The 24169-nt window shown below is 35.9% G+C and overlaps 1 protein-coding gene across 1 annotated transcript in view; it reads right to left on the bottom strand.

Annotated features, from left to right (window-relative positions):
* The window catches only part of SYT1 (synaptotagmin 1), a 564805-nt gene that overhangs the window by 420310 nt on the left and 120326 nt on the right, over positions 1-24169 (bottom strand). The window contains exon 2 of the mRNA XM_024122864.3: positions 21936-22048. The gene's annotated coding sequence lies outside the window, so the exon portion shown is untranslated. The remainder of the gene's footprint in view (positions 1-21935; positions 22049-24169) is intronic.

The raw sequence follows: 24169 nt of genomic DNA, 5'->3' as shown, positions 1-24169 counted from the left end.
TCAGGGCTATTAGATATTGTGGATATGATTTCTCAGTCTTGTTGAGATATGAACTCCTCTCTGATAGATGTAGGGCAGATGGTAAAACCTTTATAAAGTAACCAGCTAATCATCAGAATGGGTTACTAAAAGAAGTTATACACGTCAGCTTTTAGCTCATTCCAAAGTCTGGACCAGCTTCAATGAGACCAAAGACACATAGCTAGCTTGACGTGGGAACTCTTATTAAAACTTTAATCAGTGGGTCTCAGACTTCACTGTGCATTAGACTCCCTCTGGGAAATGTTTAAAAATATTAATGTCCAGGCCTCAGTGTAGGCCAATTAATTCAGAATATCAAGAGCAGAACCCAGGCGTCAGTAGTTTTAAAACTCCGCAGGTGATTCTATCGTGCGGCCAAGGTTGAGCATCACTGCCATGGTTGCACTGCCTTGTACTCAGTCTACAGTTTGGTAACACCAGTGCAGCAGTGGCGGGTGGGATGGTCATTTGGAAGAAACAAAACGAGGAGTCTCTGAAGGAAACAAAAGCCCTGCCACACTGGATAGTGACGGGAGCAATCATTTGAAAAATATCAACCACAGAGCAAAGGACTCCCTCCAAACAAAACAAAACTAAGCCCAAGAATAATGCAACTTCTAAAGTAAATGTGCAAAGAGCTAGAAATAGCAACAGACAGGCCATGCAGTGACTGTCTTACAAAGAGGCAAACGACAAAGATATCCACTCAGTCTCACCTCAAAAACGAAGAAACAATAACATAGGGACATCTGTAATACTTTATTGATTGTGGCTGGTGCAATTAAAACCTTAAAGAGCCACCTTAGTGCCCTGTTAATGCTTCAAGATGCAATGAGACTTTAGGTGGTTAAATTCTTACAGTAGATCATTAGTATTTAAAGATCAGGCACAGATACCTAGGAAAGACTAAATGACACTGGCAGGTTGATTGGAGAGAGTATCTCCTCAGGAGGAAATAAATATAGGGACAGTATAGGGAGGGGTTTGATGATTCTAATACCACACTGAGCCCATGTTTAAGAAAAACCACATACCTTAATGGGCTACCAAGTTCTGTGTTACTTTAGAGTGAAAAGAAGGATATAACTTTATTTTGCCACCAGTCTACAGGCAATCAGAAAAAAATATTACAGGATTCTTAGGCATCTGTTGGCTTTATCTTTGTCTTTACCACATGCCTGGTGCTCTGAACATAGTTGGAACTGAGGAAAATATTTACTAAATACAAGAAGGAAGAAAAGCATCAGCCTATATCTCATGCTGGCTGAACTCAGAGTCTGGCTATTTAAAAAGAAATGTAAACTGAATATAGGATATTGTCTTTTCAAACATAATATTAGACTGAACTATATGAAACTGCCTGAACTAAACATTTATAGGTCAAAATGAGTCAAATAGCAGTTTTATATGGTTAAAGAATTTGTTGTAACCTAAATGAACACAGTCTGTTTAGTCTGAAAGCTTTTCTTTCCAGAAGCTGGATGCTATGGATGTTCAACTGCTCCTAGAGAAACAAAAGTGGGGTCCCAGTGGAACAGCTGAATTTCTGACCAGGCATCCACATCAGCAAGCAATATGTAAACAGGACCTGATGTCAAAGGCTTCAAATATTCAAGGATGGCTGATTTGATGCATGAAACTGATTTCATTAGGAAAGTGGAAAATGATTGTTCTGAAGGGAAAAATATCAAACTGACAGAAAATAAAAGTACAGGTATTTGAACATTACTGTCCTTCTTTGCAAGACATACTGTGCCCAAAAGATTAAGCAGCTTAGTCAATATTCAAGCACACCTGCTTGTTCTGATAAGAAATATATTTTTCCTATGATTATATGTTCTTTCAGAGTTTGGGGTCCAGGATAATTTAGGTCCAACAGTTTCATATGCTGTTTTAGGAAACAGAGAAATCTAATACAGGCTTTAAGTCATTAGATAGAGCGTTATCAGAATGTAAGAGTTGTGAGTTGGTGCACAAGGATTTATTAGCCCAAAGTAGCCATCATGAGGCTGACACAAAAATGTCAGAGAAGGAACATCAAAGTGTGAAGAGGAAACAAATAGAAAATTCTCTCTGCAGTAGTCTTAGCACCATGGATTTTGAGGAAAGGTGCCTAAAAGCGGTTCTTAAGTAAACCAAATAAGAATACACTAATCTATCTGCTTTCTTCTCACAAGCATCCAACTGAATGGGCATGGTGAGTTTCTAAATATCACTTACACACGGACATCTACAGCTCAGCTACTTTACTTAATGCAACGACATCGGTAAGAAATACGTTTTATAGCACAATTCAGTCACACAATGCAAATACATAACTGAATACATAATTGTTTCACAAAGCAATACTAAGCCTCACTGCATCTGATGTAACTTACACTTTTGATTTTGTCCTGTTTTATTCCATGTAAAATGTTTGTCACAAACCACTAATTTGGTTCCATGACCCACTAATAGGTCACCATCCACCATTTAACAGGCACTATTTTAAGTTATATCTTAATAGAACCTCACACCACTGATAAACTAGAAGTCAGAATAGTTTGGAGAACCATAGCTACCTTCAGTTTTTGTCTTTGGAATGATGTTGGGAGGACCTTTTTAAATTATTGCATATAAAGGACAATATGCTGGAAAGGTCAATCACTTTGCCCAGAGTCACACGGAACTGGCAGAGATCAGATTCAGGTCCAGACATAACCACTTCTAAAACTTTTGAATATTCCGTCCATCTGCAGTGATTTTCGGGTGATATTTGCTGTTCGTTGCTCTGGGGCATAGGTAAGAAGGAGCTATTCGTTTCTTTTCCCTGTAAATGAATCTTCCTGACTACTAGGGTGACTTTGAGTTGGGGAAAGGGCAATGGCAAGAACAGGACAATGACCTTGGTGAAGAGCCTGGCCCCTAGTCTACATTCTGGGGCCTCAAAATTAAGGTTCCAGGAAATAATGGCTCTTCACAAAATGACTCTCACTACGAAATGATCAGCCTTTTCCTCAAACAGTAATCCACAGAGAGCCAAATCAATTTGAGACAAACATACTTATCCACAAAACAATTCAGCATGATTTTATAAAATCTATAAAAAGATTCAGTGCTTACTTACAGCTATCAGTTTTATAAACAGCACCCCAAATGATGAGATCAAGAAAACTTGTTAATCTGAGAAAGAGTTCATAGAAAGGGCAAGCCTGAATGTCTGAGTTTTTCTAATCACATTTGAAAATCAAAATGTTTCCACTAGAATTTTCTTGGATAAAAATGTCGGTTTATGATTTTACATAAATGATGAAAATCTTTCACATAAAATGATTCAAAAGGACTAACTCTGCCCTTCTTCTAATTACACATCATTGAATTTTGCTTTCATCTGCGAAGTCCAAGGGAAACAAAATTAATTATCTAGGGGTCCACAATTTTTCAGTATCTACATTAACTAACTACAGTGTTTTTGGTGTTAGCTATAGACCCAAAAAGACATGATACTCTACTACTAATTTTCTAAGAAAAAGAAAACATAGGGTTACTATGGAAAATAAAGCATTTGAGATAGATAGAAGGAAGTGTTTCTATAAGACGTAAGTTTCCCTTTTTAGAAGGCCTTTACTAATTTCAAAACTGCCTAGAGTTAGGCAAGAACTACATAACTTCTTGGTGTTCCTTTTAATACTATGTTTTCCCGCAAATATTTTTTAATTTGATAATTATTTAAGATCTAGTCAAATGGAGTAAATGGAGCACTAAAGGGTAATATCTCTTCTAATTTTCATGTCATTTTTATTCATAAATTGTTAGGTAAGAAAAATGCTGTTGTTCTGAAGTCAAAAGTAACGTAATACAAAGGGACACATTCATGAAATTATTGTACCTAAAAGTCAAACACAGATCCTCATAAGACCGCTTTCCCGTGCTTTGTTTCAATAGTTTATCCCTTCACACATTTGTCACAGACGTGCTGTCCCTTGCCATTGGTGTCTGTCTTTGATACCAGTGAGACCGAGTTGCAACATGCAGCCCACGTTTCTCCCAATATTAGTTTGATATAAAAGTTGGATGGATGCTTGAATAGCGAGTACATGTGGCTGTTCCTTTGTATTTTCCTTCTTTATTACATTTTCAGAATCAAAAGCAGATAAGCTCTTACACCAGCCACTGTTATCAGTATCAAGTAGACATACACAAAAGATATGTGAACAAAATGAAATTTGACATGTCAATAAGAGACAGACTATTGTAGGGAAGTACCAGATAACTAAATTTAAGAAAGAACCTAAATTTCAGACTTCTCACAACACAGTGTGATGAGGCAGCCAGAGATAAGAAGTTGTACTTAAAAACTCATGTAGATATCAACTCACATTGTTTTTTTCTGTAATAGAACAAATAGAACAAAGTAACTGTAAGGAAGGACAGTGTAAACTAGAGATACATGATTTAAATGCCAATGGGTTGCTTGGATTACTTTTTGACATCAGAAAGAAAAAAAACCCACAAAACCCTGCAATAATAGGAAATTGTGGCAAGTGTATTTTATCACGTTGCTTATTTAATACTTATCTCCCAATCAGAGATTATGACCTTTTTGAGGACAGTGGTCTCTTTTATTTGCCTCTGCCAGGGTGCTTGGCATATGGGAGATTCTCAGTAAACAAATGAACAGTTAATACCTATAAACCCTACTCGGAGAGGCGGCAGGTGAGGCAACGCTCACAGGCCGCATAACACAGTCACGTACACAAGCTCATGTTCAAATACTAGCAGAGACCCTCTACTAAAAGTGCACAAACCCAGAAACTTATTTTCTGGAATTCAGTTTCTTCCATTCTCCTGTAAATTTTCTAAGTCTTTTTCCAGTATTTCTGATTGTCCCATTTCTGATTCTTTAACAGATCTGCATATCCCCCCTCTCAGGCTGATTTAATCTCTCTTTTGCCTACTGATTTCATTAATTTTCCAGCACAGTCTCTGAATCAGATATGTTTACATCTGAACTCTATTTTTTTTTCTCAGAAAACTTTCTTTTCCTGGGTCTCATTTATCCTAGACACATCCTGTTCTCCTTCCTGTTTATTTCACTTCACACACTACCTATAATCTCCAACTAGGCTGTGGAACACTCAAATGCATTAATCACATCTTATTCATCTGAAAAATTCTAATATTGAATTCAGTTACTGTCACTTAGCAAAGGCAGTTCAAATAATCCTTGTGATATTAGCTATTCTTCCTCTCTGTATTCCAATTTATATCTTTTAGACCTGTAAGCCCAGAAATATAGGTACATTTTTTCCCCAGGAAATTTTTCATTTATATCTTGGTTCATAGGCAGATGATTAATTTCAAAGTTATAAAAACATAGTATAAAATTGTAGGCCACTGTTAAGACATTTCATTTCCAAATTAAGAGGCACTGGAGCACATAGGTTAAGAGCCTACAAGTATAAACATGAATATGCACATAAATGATTACAACCGTATGAAAAAGTTTCACGATGAGTTCCTCTTGCATTTAGTGCCCACGTTAAACCAACTACTATGTCTAGGAAAACACAGTCATGTACTTTTATTTATCCTATATTTTGAAGTAGAAAATGTGGATTAAAAGGAAAAAAGTCTCTCAAAGAAAGAAGGAGGTCAGCTAAGTCATAGGCACTAATAGAACAGTGAGTTAAGAATGATTTCTACATGTAATTTATTTTCCTAATCAGGAAAAATAAACAACTTCCAACAAATGTCACTCAAAAAAAATCTTCTCAGGAATCACAGAATATAAGTGTTATATGTATTCTTAAAGATCATATAGGCCCGTTATTTTCAAAGTATCCTCATTTACAGAAGCACAAATGAATCTTGACTGAGTATCTACCTCATAGCACATGCTGTCATAGGTGCTGAGAGCCCATGGAGAAGAAAGCAGACGTCTTTGACCTAATTAAGGGTGGGGAGGAAACATCTTATAGGTCCAAGCAAAAATATATACAATGTTCAGTTAGGGATAACTTCTGTGCATTAAAAGCAGTTATTTAAATATGTATTAAATATGGAGGGATTTGGTACAGGCATGGCTGCTCTCAGTAAAGTGGTCAAGGTAAGAGGCTCTAAGAAAATGACATTCTCATACAAATAATGAGAACTGATTGGCCCAGTAAAGATCTAAGGGAGGCGATTTCCAGGTAGAATGGGCAGGGCAAGAGCAAAAGCCCAGAGATGAGACAGTTGTGGTTCATGAAGGTAAAATGGCTATTATCCAGATGTGCTGAATTTAAGTCCACAATAAATGTATGTAAGATTATGATATTTTAGGCTGTTTTCCCTAAGCTAACAAGAAACATGAAGTTACTGGAAATCATGGTGTGTGTGTATGTGTGTGTGTGTAATTCTCATCTGTGATGAGAGATAATCTTCTAAGCAGCCAGCTTAAGTTTGTTGGGTTATGGTTTTCTTTCACTTCTAGAAGCAACTAATTTGTAGGTGATACTCTAGATTTCGTTCTTCCAGTGGCCGTTTAAAAAAGGGTTTTGTAGAGAGAGGGTGAAATATTTTGAGTGTACAGTGGATATATTTTTGGTGACATCATTTGTCCTGATTTTAAAGCCAATGTCTCCTGTAGTAGACATGGATGGTTACCTTCCTTAGACAGCCTAACATTTTTAAAATTAATGATGGAATCTTGGTTATAAGAAATGACACATTTGTCTTATCAATTTAGATAATACTATTTCCTTTTGCAAGGGGTGGGCATTTGATATTGCTCTGGACAAGAGACATGGGGGAATCTGTTGGTAATTTTCTGGAAAAAATTTTGCTCCCCAACCAGAAGAGAGAGCTAACTGAAAAAAAGAGACCACCCTTTTTGTCTGCACACTCTTCTTTCCTTTACCCTGCTTTCTCTGTTGCCACTTGAAGACATGATGCTTGGATGGCTGCACTGACACTGCATACCTGGCGGCCAGGCCAAGAGACTCTCACAGAGGCTGACCCAGGGTTTTTACAATTATCTGCTGAGTTATTTAACTCTAAAGTTAAGCTTAATAAACAGACATGGTAAAGTGACAAAACAAATGTCAGTAATATTTATCTTTAAGCAGCTTCTGGTAAGGTGTTCTTTCATTTGCTGCTGAGAGCATCCTAGCTAATGCAAATCTTCTTTTGATATTTCCATCCCAGTAATTTCTCCTGGGACCCAGCCTCCTGCACCTGAGCCTTTTGGTCATCCCTTGAAAGTCCAATGAGAATCTCAAAGCTACTACGTAAAAAAAAAAAACTCTATTTATCCTCCCTTATTGGATCTTGTTTTGGATCGTCCCCATCATTGTGAATGACTTTACCAAGCTGTTCAAGGCAAAAATCTAGGATAATTCTTAATTTTTTTCCCCTTATTCTCCATAACCAATCTATCAACAGGTCATATAAGTTCTACTTTGAAAATATGTCTCAAGTCTTTTTACTTTTCCCCTTTATACTTCCATGAGCCTAATCAAAGCTACTAACTCTCTGATAGCTTTCTCACCTGCACTGCTGCAATAACTTCTGGTCTTTCTGCCTGTACTTTGGACACCTAAATATATATTCTCCACAGAAATAAGAATGAATTTCTAAAATAGTCAACCATTGCATGGCATTTTCCCACTCAACACCCTCCAACGGTTTCCCATTACACTTGGCATAAAATCCAAACTCCCTGCCATTTCCCACAAGGCCCTGCGTGACCAGGTTTCCACCTAACTCTTCAACTTTATCACCAAGCACATCCCTTCTCTCACCCTTCACTGGCCTCCTAGTTATTTTGCCTCCTTGTTCCTTCTACCTTCTCTTTTCCAGGAGACGTTGTCAAGACTCTCTCCCTTGCATCCTTTGGGGTTCTACATAAAGTCGTCTTCTCAGTGAGCCCACCTCTGAACAACCTATGTACATTTCACCCCCACATACATGTTACACTCACATTTCCTCCTTCACACATGTCACTAACATGTTTTACATTTTATGTGTATATCTTGTTTGTCGTCTGTTTCCCCAGTAGAACATAAGATCCCTGAGGGCAGGAGTTTGGTTTATTTTGCTCACTGATACATTCCCCAGGACCAGGTATAGTGCCTGACACCTTGTAGATGTTCAAGAAATATTTGTTGGATAAGTTAATTGATAAATAAGTGACTGACTGAATGAGGGATGATAACTAGTCTGACTTCTCGACCACATAGGATAGTACTCAGAACAGTAAATAAACTTTGGTTGAATAAATGAACAGTTTGTAATAGAAGGTGAAACATCCCTCCACAGCTCCGTTACCTCTTTCACCTGGCATGATAGCTCATGGGCTGGCTCTCGTTGAAGATTTTTGCATCTCTGTTCATGAGAGAAATTGGTCTGCAATATTCTTTTCTTGTAATGTCTTTCTAGTCTTGGTATTAGGGTAAGGTGGGCCTCAGAATGAGTTAGGAAGAGATTTTAGAGAATTGGTATAATTTCTCTCTTAAATGTTTGGTAAAATACACTAGGGAACCCATGTGGGCCTGGTATATACTGGCTTTTTAGGGTCCATTTTATAAATCCCTAATGCAAAGTGAATATTAAACAGTAACTAGGTATGCAGAGTACTATAGGCTCTGGTAAAGTTTTATATCCCATTAAAGAGCAGTCGCAGGGGCAGGTCATGTATAGTCCTATGGGCTCTAGTAAGGACCTTAGATACTTGTCTGGGATAAGGATATAACTAAGTGATAATAATAAGAAGTGAGTAAAACGTTGAGCCCATAATCCTTGATCTAGCCTGAAAAATCTGTGTTTCCTGATTTTTTTTTTTTTAAATATCTTAAAGAATCCAATGTTCTGGGCATAGCCTATGAAGTTCTTTAACCAACATGTGATCTCATGATTCCATCAGCCTCAGAGCCCTCCTCCTATGTGACAGATACATCTTTCTGTCCAGAAAAAAAGAGTACTATTTAAAATAAAAATATAATTTATGAATGCCTATTTTGCTTGAAGAGGGCACAAACTCATTAAAAGAAACATCTCAGGTCAAAGGAAGCACAGAAAGTCGTTCTGATTATCTTAGGGCTGTAGACTTAGTGCTTTTGAAAAATGTAAATAAATATATTAAGGAAAGAAAGAAAGAAGGAAAGAAAGAAGGAAAAAAAGGAAGAAACATACATTTCAGAAAGTCTGCCTTCACATTTGCCATGATCATGTGATTTTAAAGCCAATGTCTCCTGTAGCAGACATGGATGGTGTCTGCCTTCCCAGTGTTCTTTGAGGAATGCTTCCTGGTGCACAAACTGGCTCTAAAGACAGACCCCAAAATGTGTTAACAAAATACTTTGAACAGCAGCAGCATTTCTGAAATCCAAGGTGACCACAGTGAAGGACGACATTCATTTGAATATAAATTTCACTACATGAGCTTTTTTGAAAAAAAGAAGTTTTGTTATTTCATGATCATACTTTATAAAATTTTAGTATTTATTCATTCTGCATTGTGGTTCTTTTGAAAAAAGAAAGAAAGAAAGAAGGAAAGAAAGAAGGAAAGAAAGGAAGAAACATACATTTCAGAAAGTCTGCCTTCACATTTGCCATGATCATGTGATTTTAAAGCCAATGTCTCCTGTAGCAGACATGGATGGTGTCTGCCTTCCCAGTGTTCTTTGAGGAATGCTTCCTGGTGCACAAACTGGCTCTAAAGACAGACCCCAAAATGTGTTAACAAAATACTTTGAACAGCAGCAGCATTTCTGAAATCCAAGGTGACCACAGTGAAGGACGACATTCATTTGAATATAAATTTCACTACATGAGCTTTTTTGAAAAAAAGAAGTTTTGTTATTTCATGATCATACTTTATAAAATTTTAGTATTTATTCATTCTGCATTGTGGTTCTTTTGAAAAAAGAAATATCAGAAACACTGAGGCAGTTTTCCACCTATATTCAGAGACTGATAATGCTGATGGCATTTTTGGAGAAAAGAAAGCTATGTATTTAATCCTTCATGTGTGTATGGAAAACCACTCATCACAGTCCAGAATCTTATTATAAAGAGGCATATAAACAAATATATATTCAGTTTTGTGAACTAAATTTCTGCATCCATACCAAGCAAGTGGATGATTTATATTCCACAAGCTAAAAAATGTAGTTTCAGGATATGAATAGAAAGCCTTTCTTACTGTGGAAGAGTGATTCTTCCCTATTAGAAGAAATCTGAATTTCATTATATATAAAAAAGAACTGTAAGTATTAAAACCTAATAACTTTTACTCTTCATAGAACTGTTAATTAATACATTTAAATTTTACTTTCTGAACAATAAATAACAGGCAGAGGCAATTTTTAGTCACTACAATGTGTTAGCTGAAACTTTGCAAAAATTGTTGTAACCATGTAATTAACTATTTGTTTCATTTTCTTAAAAAAGAAAAACTATAAACAAAAAAATTTTGTTAAAACACAATAGATTTATTTGAACTGTCATATGTTCTAAAGTATCAAAGATCTACAAACTAAATGGTGTATTAGAGATACACAAAAAGAAACTGGAATAAATGATAGCAATATAAATTCAACTTTATGGTAAACACAAAGATTATTTTTTATAAGGTCAGATGTATGATATAAACCATCTTCCTTATTCACCAATGCAGGGGGCATGGGTTCGGGCCCTGGTCCGGGAAGATCCCACATGCCGTGGAGCAACTAAGCCCGTGCACCACAACTACTGAGCCTGCACTCTAGAGCCCGCACGCCACAACTACTGAAGCCCATGCGCCTAGAGCCCAAGCTCCGCAACAAGAGAGGCCACCGCAATCAGAAGCCGGCGCATCGCAATGAAGAGTAGCCCTCACTCGCCGCAACTAGAGAAAGCCACGCTCGCTCAGCAACAAAGACCCAATGCAGCCAAAAATAAATAATAAATAAATACATTACTTTAAAAAATAATAAAATAAAAACACAAACTGTTAGATTTTTGGTTTGAAAGTTCTTGCCTGTATAGAAGAAACTGGTGGGAAAACACTACCCTGCCCATTCACAACATAATGCAATCAGAGAAGATTAAATAAGTATAAGACAGTAGTCCATGTGAAAAGCAGGCAAGAGTCCACACAATTTTTAAAGTTTTATGTAATTTTTCCTCCCTTTGTGTTCTTTTAAATTTTCTCCTTCCCCCAAAGGTGCTTTTATAAAGAAAAGAACGAGGGTGTCGGTCAGTAAAAATAGATTAAGGTAAATTTTCCTAACCACAGAGAATTTCTATTGGATGAACACTTTTTGAAATTATTTCTTGTGTTGATTTCAGTAGATTCTGTAAGACATTTTGCATCCAAAATAAACTTGAAGCATAACGACCATAAATCAGTTTATAAGCCTTATTCAAGGGTCTAAATTATAAAACTAAATTATAAAACAATTTCCTTACATTTATACTCAGAAGTAAAACAGCAGTACATAAAAACCTCCAATATTTTTAGAATTAAAGGTTCTAAAACAACATAAAGAATTTATTGTCTGTCCTCCACCTGGAATGTTCCCATTTTATGTAGGGGGTTTGTGAGGGATGGTGAGTGTAAGTCAATCTCTGTAGGAGTACTTCCTTGAATCCCATCACAGAATGATCATTTCTCCTTCTATACAACATCAAAACAACCACGAAACCCAAATGATTAATCTGGTCATTCTCTGGACTTGGCTGCCATCTTGACAGGAGTTATTTTGGAAACGCATTTTTTTTTTTGGGAGGGGGAAGATTATGTTTTTGGACTCTCCTGTTGCTCATTCAATGTAATAACAAAGTCATAAAATAACTTATCACCTAGAAAACTGTAATGTTGTGCTTCTACTTCAGGAAACCTTCGGGTTGATTAGCCTAAGCCTTCCAAAAACAGTGTCAAAACTTATCTATCAATATAAATATACGAGAATTGGGAAGTGTTATTAACATGTATTTCTTTACTGTCAGGCAGAACTGTATAAAAATTTTCACAAAAGACAAATTTCTGTCTTTTCAATAAATTCAAGAACAGAATTTCAGCATTCTCTTCTGTAGAACATCACATCATCTCATCTGCTATTCTTTCCGACAATTTAAACATATTTCTCCCTTTTGGGCCTCAGTGTCTGACATTTCTTGTCATGGCCTATATTTACTTTAAATTCACATCTGATGCTTCTCTTTTTTTCATTTTAACATCTTGAAATTTCTTTAGTCTTTTCTGACAAAGTGATGTCTCAAACCTTAAATAATTTTGGTTTTGTTGCTGTTTCTAAATTTCTTTTAATTCTTTTATTTTTAAATATTTCTTATTGAAGTATAGTTGATTTACAATGTGTTAGTTTCTGCTGTACAGCAAAGTGATTCAGTTATGCATGTATATTATTTTTCATATTCTTTTCCATTATGGTTTATTACAGGATGATGAATATAGTTCCCTCTGTTAAATCTTTTTTTTAAAAATTTTTATTAGATCAGAGTTGATTTATACTGTTGTGTTAGTTTCAGGTGTACAGCAAAATGAATCAGTTATACATATAGATATATCCATTCTTTTTTAGATTCTTTTCCCATATGCACCATTACAGAGTATTGAGTAGAGTTCCCTGTGCTATACAGTAGGTCCTATTAGTTATCTGTTTTATATATAGTAGTGTGTATATGTCAGTCCTTGTATTAGTTCTTGATGTTGTGTTTCAATATGGATCTAAATTAGAACTAGGCTCTCTAATACAGTGATCTGTCCAGCATTATTCTTATGTTTCTATTTGAATATCTTAGAATAATGCTGGTTTTTAATAGTAGCATATTGCCAGCTCTTCAGCTGTTTTAAACCAAAAACTCCATCTAATTTTCTACATATTTGATAGCAAATTTTAATTCGCCTTTGTAGTATGTTCCTTTCATGAATGTTTTAATACTTTCCTATTAAATTCATACTTTATGTTTCCTAATTTCTGATCATCATAATAAATAAACACATTAGCTTCAAGAATTAAATAGAATGAGAATGTTTATATGTCCTTGTATGGCTAGGATGCTCTGAGTTTTTAATTATCTTAGTAAATTCTGCCCAGGGCATAAGAAAACATCACAAGAAGGGGTATAATTGATTTGTGAATGTTCTATGTAATTTAAGGGGTAGATAAGTTACTAATGCAAATTTCTTTGTCTTAGTATTTGGTCTGTCTCTAGTGCTTAAGGCTTTGTCCTGGGTAAAAACACACTCTTGCTAAACCATTCAGTCATTAGGTCTGTTCCTATGCTAGAATTCCCTAGTGCCCTTCCATCTTCTTCACACAGTCACTTTATTACATGAAGAAATTGTTAATGATCATAAGCTGTCTGGCAAGAACTTACTCCAATTACCCCTACCGTCTTTTTTCTTTATCTCTAGCTCAGCTATCCTATATTTACTACGTGTGCTTGGCACAAAGATGGTTTATAGGTTTAACTATTGATTATTTATATATCTCTCACACTATTACAGAGTAGTTGAGCAAGATAAGCATTTACATGTGTACACGTTTAAATGTCTGGATGTGCATTTTGAAATGCAATAGTTTACATTTAATGATGGGTCAAGAATGATAAATGATTTTAGGAGAACATAAAGATTTTACATTTGAAGTTCCTGTACAGAAGAATGGCAATGTTACAGACTAGCTAACTGAAGAAGTAAATGATCAGGACAGTGAAGTTTCTGTATTTTAGGCCACTTAACTATCTATCAAAAAGGCACCTCTCTGATGCTATTAAAATTTCAACCTTTTGACATATAAAGATATGTCAGCAATGAACTTGGTCTGTAACAATACGCCATTGATGATGTCTTTTAAAAAAATTTTTATTTATTTATTTATTATTTATTTTTGTCTGCGTTGGGTTTTCGTTGCTGTGCGCAGGCTTTCTCTGGTTTCTGTGAGCAGGGGCTACTCTTCTTTGTGGTGCGCGGGCTTCTCATTGCAGTGGCTTCTCTTGTTGTGGAGCACGGGCTCTAGGTATATGGACTTCAGCAGCTGTGGCACACAGACTCAGTAGTTGTGGCTTGCGGGCTCTAGAGTGCAGGCTCAGTAGTTGCGGCACATGGGCTTAGTTGCTCCGCAGCATGTGGGATCTTCCCGGACCAGGGCTCAAACCTGTGTCCCCTGCATTGGCAGGCGGATTCTCAACCACTGCACCACCAGAGAAGCCTGGTGATGTTTTTAGTTTAGTGAATCCTAGAATAACCAAGTTTTCAAGGCTGAAAACCAGGGTTTCACCAAAATGCAGATAATATATATTTTGTTACTCAAAATTATTTATGAGTGGTGAACTTCTTTAATCATTTTCTGAAAAAGTACATTGATTTTGCTGTCATTATTGAAAAAATACTTTATATAAATATGGACTATAAATATGGAACTTGCTAGTTATTTCCCTTCAACACATGAAATTATTTTTTGCACTGTCATCTTGTCTATTGTAGTTGACGAGATATCTATTATTTTTTCCTTGCTCCTTTATATGTTGTTTGTTCTAATTGATTTTTAAGATCTTTGCATTATCTTTGGAGTTCTGTGGCTTTGTTAAAATGTCTATGTTTGAATTTGTTTTTCTTTATCTGGTTTGTGGCTGGGAACGATTTTCTATATGGTATTAATGGCTTTCTTCAAATATGGCAAATTCTCAGCTATTATCTTGTAACTAACTATCTAGAATTCCTAATAGATGTTGGTGTGCTTTCTCATTTTATTCCTCTATGACTCTTAAGTTTTCCATCTCTTAACATTCTGTGCTCATTCTAGAAAATTTCTTCAGATGTAAGTCACAGTCCATTAATATCGTCTTAGGTCATTTCTCTTTTCATCCTAAAAGTTTTCATTAAATTTTTTAATTTGAAAACTATATTTTTCTTTTCTATGAGCATTTGGTTCTTTTTCAGATCTGCTAATCTGTTTTCATAGTGTCTTACTGTTGGTTTCTATTTCTTCCTTCTTTACTTTTATTATTTTTTAAATGATTAGTTTATGCTTTTTTTCATATTGTTAAGCTATTTCAAAACTTTAGGATTTGAATGCTCTTGCTTATGGTGCCTCATTATGCTTTGTTATGTTGAATAATTCTCATGTGTGGTTTTATCATTATTCATTTAATTGTAAACTCATTTTAGTTTTTTTTTTTTCTTAAAGAGTCCTGTGCACCCTGGTTCAGACATGTTTCCATACAGAATTGTAGGTTCCTATTAGTTTATATAAATTACATTTGGAGGATTCATGCACCGTGAATGATATACATTCAAGCCCCATACTGACATATGCCAAAGCCTGGTGTTTTGATTTGTCACAGTAGAACTATTTTTTTCCCCCTGTATTTCATCTAGATTCCTAGGCAGATAAGCTCTAGTCACTTCCCTGGATCAGTGGGTGCAATTTTCTTGCTGCTTCATCAAGAAGGAAGCAGCTCTTCGCTGATCCTGAATTTATGTGAGAATTTCAGTTCCAGATCTCGAACCTGCTTAGACCCAAGTCCTGTAGTCATTAGAGACTTGATAAGGGACCGACCTCTCCCTACTCAGTCATGACATCAGCTCTTCGTCTTTCTACTCTGCCTTCGAGCTCTCTTTCTTTTCTGACCCATGAGGATTTTCAGGGTTTTAATGTGTTGTTGATTTACATATTTAGAAATATTTATAGTGATAATACTATAGATATGTATGTATGAACAAGAGGTGGTAAATGCCTCATCTCAGATATGAAACGAATTAGTAATCAGTGATTAACCTAGATGCATACAGTGAAACGAGATGATGCTTCACATAGTTCTGTGTGAATTTCACAATGTTAGGAAAAGGATAGCTTTCCGGAGTTCATTACTATCACACCTGAAACAATTTTATGTCCTTCAACATATCCCCGTGTGACCTCACATTCTTACTGGGTTTTGAAAATATCCTTTCATCTATTTTATACATTTCCTTCTGGTTCAGTTTTTCTAGAAGATTCTATCAAGTTCTCTTAGATGTTCCTGTGAACTGTATTATTCTCCTGGGTATATATGTTTAAGATATGTTTAGCTGCACATTACCTAGGGGGTTTAATGTATGGCAAAGCGAAGATTCTTTAAAATGCCTTAAAACTGGCAAAAATATTTTCAAATAGAAAAGATAATCAACCCTAAATAAACTAATGAGAGCAACACAACTTCTGCTTTTATTAAATTACAATAAAAAGTATTAACTTCTCCATAAAATATTTTTAAACTGAAATTAGAGTGGTTCTACTCTCATTAAATGTTGCATTTTAATGTTATTAGTTTATTTTTAAGTGATAATAAGTGTAAATTAAATTGTTAAGAATTAATGTCCAATTTCTATAACTTTTTCAGGCTACTGGTTTATCTCTTCTAATTATGAAGAATTAATGTCCAATTTCTATAACTTTTTCAGGGTATTGGTTTATCTCTTCTTAAATAGTGTATACATTCTCACAAATTGCTACATATTTTTTTCTTATCATCTATTTCCTGAATTACATCCAATATCTTCAAGTAGGTAATTTTCCTTCCTATTACCACGATGAATTCTCGAAAGTCTATTCTTTTATATTGACTAGATACACACAATCCTTATTGAATTTAAAAGTGGCTAGTCCAATTTCATCCATAGTGAAGTTACTTTGCCAGATAGAACAACAGAGCAAAAGATTTATTCTGATGTGTCCCAGAACAGGACACTTAGTCACTGGGAAATGTAATTAAGAAAAATTTCGGGATCAGAAATGATGCCTTTGGTGGCCTGGGTTGTGGGGTATTAGATTCCATAATGGCCACAGTGTAGCCATCGTGGCATTACTTAGGCCTAGCTTTATGGATGAGATTTCTCAGGCAATATAGCTTTATCTAATATGCAAATTTATACATTTCATTTAAGGAGGTATAAAGACTAAAAAGACTTAAAGTAAGTGGATCAGATTGATTTTAGTGCATAACTGACAACAGTAAGAATCAGTGAGATTAAAAAGAGTAGGACCATTGACTGGAAACAACTTAGAGGAAAAAAATGCAGAGAAGAATATGATTAGAGTTACTGGATGACCACTATTTTAGTGGGTCTGAATATTTATGTGTTTGTTTCTTGTTAATAGTCTGCCTCTCCACTAACATGAAATCTCCATAGAACAGGGGCCTGGACACAGGGCTTGGAAGACTGACTGGCATAGGAAGTGTGAACCCAGGCTCCGCGATGAACAAGGTTTGTTGGGCTAAGGGAAAGTAGAGGACGAAGATATACTGATTGAAAACCTAAGTGTAGGAAACATCAAACAAGCTTATATGTGAAGATAACTGGTGATATAGGACTGGTCAAGCAATTCTGAAGTATCACTTCAAAGGGATGAGGGAAGAAAAGCAATTGGGAAATTCTAACAAGGCTGAGTGGCAATACCATTGTTGTCTCATTAAGCCCAGGTTTTCCTAGTAGTTTTTGAAAGCTGTGAAGTAGAGGTTGAGATAACTCAACCCAGGCATTGACCATTCCTGTCCTAAGACTCATTTGAATGTTGCCAATACTCCATCTTACCCTTTACTCTCGTTTCTTGAGAATGGAATGGAAAAGAAGGGTGCTTTACATTTAAAAATCTCTTTAAAACTTTCTTCAATGGAAAATGAACCATTTTTTTTCCCTAGTGGAATTTCCAGAGTGAAGAGGGATTTTAGGAGCCTGCATGATAACTTCTGTTGTGCCTCAACCTCAACAGTAATAGAGAGTCTGGAAACTTTACTTTTAGACATTTTATTTTACTAAAAATTGGAACTGATGAAGTACTACAGGCCCTTTTCCTAGGAAAGGTATCTAACTTCTTGTTTCTTCCACTGCAGATTAGCCTAGTAGTGAGGCCTGACCAAAACAAGAGATGCTAACTATTACAGGCCTTTATTTTGAAATTATCAATTTTTCTTTGAATGAAGAATTTTAGTTTGTTTTATTTTCCATCTCTACCATTTGTTCCTTAGGTGAAATGAAGGTAAAGGGGACTCAGAGCTGCTAAGACTTCCTTGACATCCAAAGAACAGAGGAAGAATAAGACAGATATGCCCTTACTTGGGCCTCATTCCCTGGGTTATTCAGACTCCTGTCCTCCATGCCTGGTACAGGTGCTTCCTGTTTTTTCAAACCATCCAAATTTAATGAATAGAAAAGAAAGAGAAATAGTAAAACAGAAAATACTAAAATTCAAATGGAACAAAATATTTTTTTTGGTCTAATGTCTGGACTAATAGTAGCAAATTTAGCAAAGTGCCTAAAACACAGTAGATATTCAAGAAATATTTGACAAATTAAAGAAACACCTGTAGGGGTAAATGCAGCAAATAGGTAAACTTGATCCAACTGAACATGATGCTGAACTTTTTGAAAGACACAGAGGATAGAATTCCTTAGAAAGTGGGGTACAATAAAACCTTGCATGGCGGCTTGAGTCATTCAGAGAAAAAGCTGTTGGTAAAAGGCTATGAGATCACCAGTTCTCTCTTTCCATCATTCCTTGGTGTCCATTGAACTAGCATTCATGCTCACTGTCTCTGCTTAAACACTTCCTCTATTCATCTGCTTTCTAAATGGATGGGTACCTACAATATGTATCTATTCATTTAAAAATAACTGAACGCACCTGTTTCCTTGAGCTATCAACACGAACATTAATGAGCATCCTGTCTATTTAATAGTTAGTTTAATACTGCTTGGCAACCTGTATTTGAGACCACTTGCCCCTCAAGCTCTGTCTCTGGCCTGCATCTCTTCCCTCCATCTACTTTTCCTCTGCTCAGGAGAATACTGCTCATGTTATAACCAGTTTCTCTGTGTTTTACAAAAACATCCTACCCTCTCTTTCAGTTTCTCATTTACTTTATAACCAAACTTGTTTTTCTTTAGTGTCGATATTCAAAGTAAATAAGAATTTTAAAAAGTATTTTGTTCAATTGGTTTACTTTTTAGAATCACATAGTATTGTTTTCTACTATTTTCCACTTTAGAGCTTTTTTTTTTTTTTTTTTACAAATCATATAATTTGACTATAACTTTGTGGATTTAAAAAAATTGAATGTGAGCATCTAACATCATTTCTGTGTGAAAACATTTTGAGTTCTAAATATTTAACTTATAAACTTTTGAAATACAATCCAATTGAAATTAGTGCCTGCCTGTATTGTAAATGTGATTTTTAAAACCAGTTGAAAACCAAGAATATTTTTATTTATAAAAAGATTCATATGAATTTGGAAGACAATTATTCCAACTATTTTAGGACACTTTTATAAAGTAAGTACACCTGAAAACCTAAAGATTTTGAGCATTTTCCCCTTTTAGACCCTTGTCTCAGTGGATTCTACAAGATAGGAAGCAAGAATTAATTTTATGGGTCAAACAGTCTCTGCAGTTTTCCTACTAAATCTAATGTTACTTTTTACTCTCATTCAGTGCCAGAGGTAATCACAATATTCTGTCTTTTCATGGTTCAGAAGAAAGTTCTTTGTCCCTTCTAACTTAAATATATACTTCAGAGTTTGGCATATTAAGTTGGCAAACTGTCTAACATTTTTGCATTAAAAATAAAGCTATGAGGGGCTTCCCTGGTGGCGCAGTGGTTGAGAATCCGCCTGCCGATGCAGGGGACACGGGTTCGTGCCCCGATCCGGGAAGATCTCACATGCCGCAGAGCGGCTGGGCCCGTGAGCCATGGCCGCTGAGCCTGCGCGTCCGGAGCCTGTGCTCCGCAATGGGAGAGGCCGCAACAGTGAGAGGCCCACGTACCGCAAAAAAAAAATAAATAAATAAATAAATAAAGCTATGAGGAAATTCCCTTACTAAAATTAGATAAAAGAAAAATATTCACTTATGAATAAATGGGGTACCCTTAGCCAGAAGGTTTTACTTAGTTGTACCAATAAATTATCTTTTGAAAGTTTGACACCCACAGGAGTTGTATGAGTAGAAACCATAACAGAAGTACAGGGTGGAATTCTTAAAGAAGTGATGCTTATTAGACATATCTAATTTTGAAAGAATGACTTGATATTTAGAAAGCTTTGTAAAACTAAAGATTTAAATGTGAAAATAATAATTGTAGAAATTATGAATTTAATACCCTTTACTATGAGATCATTTATTATTTGGCAACTTTGGGAAACTTTTCAATTGATAGACATTCATACCCTTAACATCTTTAACATTTAATTTTTAATTTCAAAATGTTTACGACTCAAATGAAAGGGGAAAGAAACAGTCTAAAGTCCTTTGTACACTCCTAGGAAATAAAAATATGTAGGAAAAAAGTCAAAATCCTAATTTATTTTCAATATTTTTATATTAATTATACGTCTATAGCTTTAAAATGTTTTCCTCTTGGCTGTTTCCTTGCTGTCATATTATAGAGTAGTGGTTTTTAAACTTTGGAGTGCATTGGGATGATCTGATATACATATTTAAAATGCTGGTTCTAAAGCCCATTCGCAAAGATTCTGATTAAGTACGTCTGGCATGGAACCCAGGAATAGATATTTTCTTAGGCTGGCTTCAGGTTACATTTTGAGATGTTTCTCAAAATATTTGCAGAGTAGAAGATGAAACTGTTTCTAAAATGCAAAGTAGAAGAGTATAAAATGGGAATATTTTAAGAACTGTATGGTAAGAACCACACTGTGAGATCATCAGCTGTGCGTTTCATTATAAAATGATTGACATAACCATTATATATTAGCAGTGACGATTATTGCCTAAGAAAGAAACTTTTGATTCTAGGTAATATGCACTTTCAGAACCACTTCATTTGTTTTAATAATCTATGTAAGGAAATTATAAAAATTAGCAAAAAACATGTTTCAGCAATAACAACTGTGATCCTGTAAAATCATACTGCATCAGAGATAAGAGAAACTTCCAGCATTCAAATGGTTCATTCCCCAAAGGTGAAGAACTGTGTTGTAACACAAGCCTACTGGACAGATTTATTTAATAAGATGGTGAATTTATAGGAGTGTATAGTTGGTTTATTTCTGTATGATTTTAGTATCGGAGACCTATTGTAGCCAACTTCCTCAGGAAGAAACTAAGATGCAAATAGCAGAATAAAGTTCAAGACACGGCCTCATACTACAACATGATTTCTCCTGTATACAACGAGAATCATGTGAAAGACGATTCTTTAGAAATCCAAAACTTCAGTAACATGAGACTCCCAATAATGATTAGTGAGACAATTTAATCACCTCCAATTTACTTCAGAGAATTGTGGTTATGCCGAGTGAAAGGGTGTTAGAAATGACAGACCAAAGAAGCAATTTGATTGGTTAATGAAGAGTCTAAGAATGATAATTGAATTTGATGGAATTCATTAGTTGGGACATTCAAGCAGATACTCTACAATCCCAATTATGTACTCTAACATATGTAATAGTCACAATGTGATATATGTACTTCATTGTTGAATTAGGCATATAGGAAAGAGTAAGGCATAGTATGGCACAAAGAAACATCAGCCTGAGACAAATCTGCCTCCACTCCCACCCCTTACCCAATATTGTTGCTAAAATATCACCTGTACAGCAGGGCACAAAAGCACAGAGGCAGATGCTATGGCATATTCTTTTAGAATGCAAGGCTGCTCAAGATCATCTACAGATAAGGAACCATGACAACTTTGGATTTGATGAAGTACAAAACGAGAGTGGGAGAAAGCAAAAATGTTATATAAGTGGCCAGTGCCCCATCAACTAAATTAGCACGTCAAGGGCGTTAATACTAGTAATAATTTCAAAAGACATGACAAATACTAAACATTCTTTTGAAGTAAGAGATACAGTCCTCCAATTTTCAGCACAAATGCATTCTTCTTCCACATATCACAAGTTCATCAACAAAACATATCAAAGTTTCTGGGTTTTTTTCCACGTACCTTACTTAGTTGCAATGAAATTTCCAGGAATGAAGCAATAGGCAGGTGAATGGTCTCCAATTCAAAGCCAGGCGTTTGTCAAGCTCTTGCTAGTTCTTGTTTTCCTGGTTTCCCTTGAGAGAAAGAGAAGAATGGAAAAAATTCATAAAAATGCTGGCCTGCAACTCTGCACCCGCCTTTGCTACTGAGCGTGTATATAGACTTTTGCTGATGTGGCCCATTCATTATTCACATCCAGCTCTAGCTTCCTCATTTCCTGGTTGCACTACGTGCTCCAGGCTAAGAACCAAGAGGTATGAATCATGTGGACATAAAGAAAAATCTAGAAGAAGAAATGTTTCAAGAAAGCAACTTTCTTCCTATTTCTTCTGACATAGCCTGTTCTATGTGCCGCCACAGTAGGCACCCAGTGGAATTACCACCCGGGGGGATTATCTCTAAGCAATTCATACTTTGTTTTGCTAATAAGACTCCTTGTTTAGGATACTGGAGTGCTGTCCTTCTCTGGCAGTGTTCCCCCACATTTTAGAATTATTGAAAAGCTAACTGAGTCTATTTTGATTTGTGAATCTCTTTGCAAGCAACAGCAGCTGCAGCCGTGCTAATAAAAAAGAAAGGCATTGTTATGTACCTAGGAAGGACATTGAAATACTGCACATACAAAAACATCTGAGTTGTGGAGGAGGTCTATCAAATATTCTAGTAGTTCCCCCTTCCTTCCTTGCTTCCTTTGTCCTTTTCTTCTCCCTCCTTTCTTTTCCATTCTTTTTTCTTTTCTTTCCTTCTTCCTTTTATTCTTTCTGTTTTCTTTAATATACTCTTTTATTGTATTTATTTATTCTTAGATACAGAGCAACCTATGGTACTATCTTATATTTGAGATTTTTAAATAATGATTTTAGAATATGGAATCTCAAAAACACTAAAGTAACAGAATTCATCCACGAATGCAGAAACTCACAGAGGGAGACTTTAAGTTATCAGCTGCATCTTGTAGCTCCAATTAAGAATGGAGGCTTTGCAGATCCCAGCAGCTCTGATACTAATCAGACCATTCTGCTCTCTTTACAGTTGAAGTTTCAGTTTTCTGGAGGAAGCTAACATGGCAACACCCTGTTATTTGAGGATTCAAGTTTTCCTACTTCAAGATAAATGAATACACAATCCCCTGCAGCTTTCATTATATTCTGAATAGAATTTTACAGTTCCTCTGAAGTTATTAAGGAGTCCTCTTTGCCAACTAATGGACCAGAATCGTTCTGGCATAAATCCATGTAGGAAAATCTTTTGGGGGTTGTCTGGGTTTGGGAAAAGCTTAGTTGTTGGTTTAAAGGAGAAGATGCTGCATAAGACAGTGTAATTTCCTGAGTGGTTTCTGAGCTCCATTTTGCCTGGCTGAGATAGATAAGGGAAGGTTGACTCCAGCTCAGGCTATTTCCATTATAGGTACTTATTTATAATCTGCAATTCATTCAATGAATACTAATTGAGTGTCTATTGTGGACTGTCTTTTTGTTGGCCAGGTTTTGGGGATAAAAAATGAAAAAAGATAGTTTCTTGCTTCTGAAAGACTTGGCGAGACAGGTAAGGAAATAAATTATTACTACAAATAGATAAGTGTCACAATGGAGATGTAGGATATGGTAGGCATCGATAAAGGATTCTTCCCATCCTCTCGGAGAATTCTAAGTTCTCATGTGGAATGAAGCAGAAAACATCACCAACTCTGTGTGTTTATGTACATCTATGTGTGTGCCCTTCACACACACGTGAAGTAAGAGGATAAAACAATAAAGTCCTGATCTATGTCACTCCCTGGAATTATTTAATAGTTTACACAACTGTGGCTTTTCACAATTGGATCTTCTTTTCAACAATGGTTCCAAGCATAAAATGGCTTTTCCCACCAGAAAGCATTAAAAACCTCTTTCCCATGGCTACAGGTCCCAGAAAGTATTTAATTTCTCAGAGCACAGCCCCCAGGGTCATTTTCTAAATGTTGGTGAGAATACATGAGTTAGTAACATATACCCATTTTGGAAGCCAAATAGCAAAGACTAAAAACCATCTGTCATTGGGACCCTGAGCCTACAAGCAAGTAGTAGACTTCCAGCAGAGTCTGGGGCAGGAACAGTATGTAACACAGATTTAAAAACAAAAGATTCGGGTTTCCCTGGTGGCAGTGGTTGAGGGTCCGCCTGCCGATGCAGGGGAACCGGGTTCGCGCCCCGGTC

Source organism: Physeter macrocephalus, chromosome 6 (assembly GCF_002837175.3).
Source record: "Physeter macrocephalus isolate SW-GA chromosome 6, ASM283717v5, whole genome shotgun sequence".
In the NCBI taxonomy this organism is placed as follows: domain Eukaryota; kingdom Metazoa; phylum Chordata; class Mammalia; order Artiodactyla; family Physeteridae; genus Physeter; species Physeter macrocephalus.
This window is presented reverse-complemented; position numbering and strand designations above follow the sequence as displayed.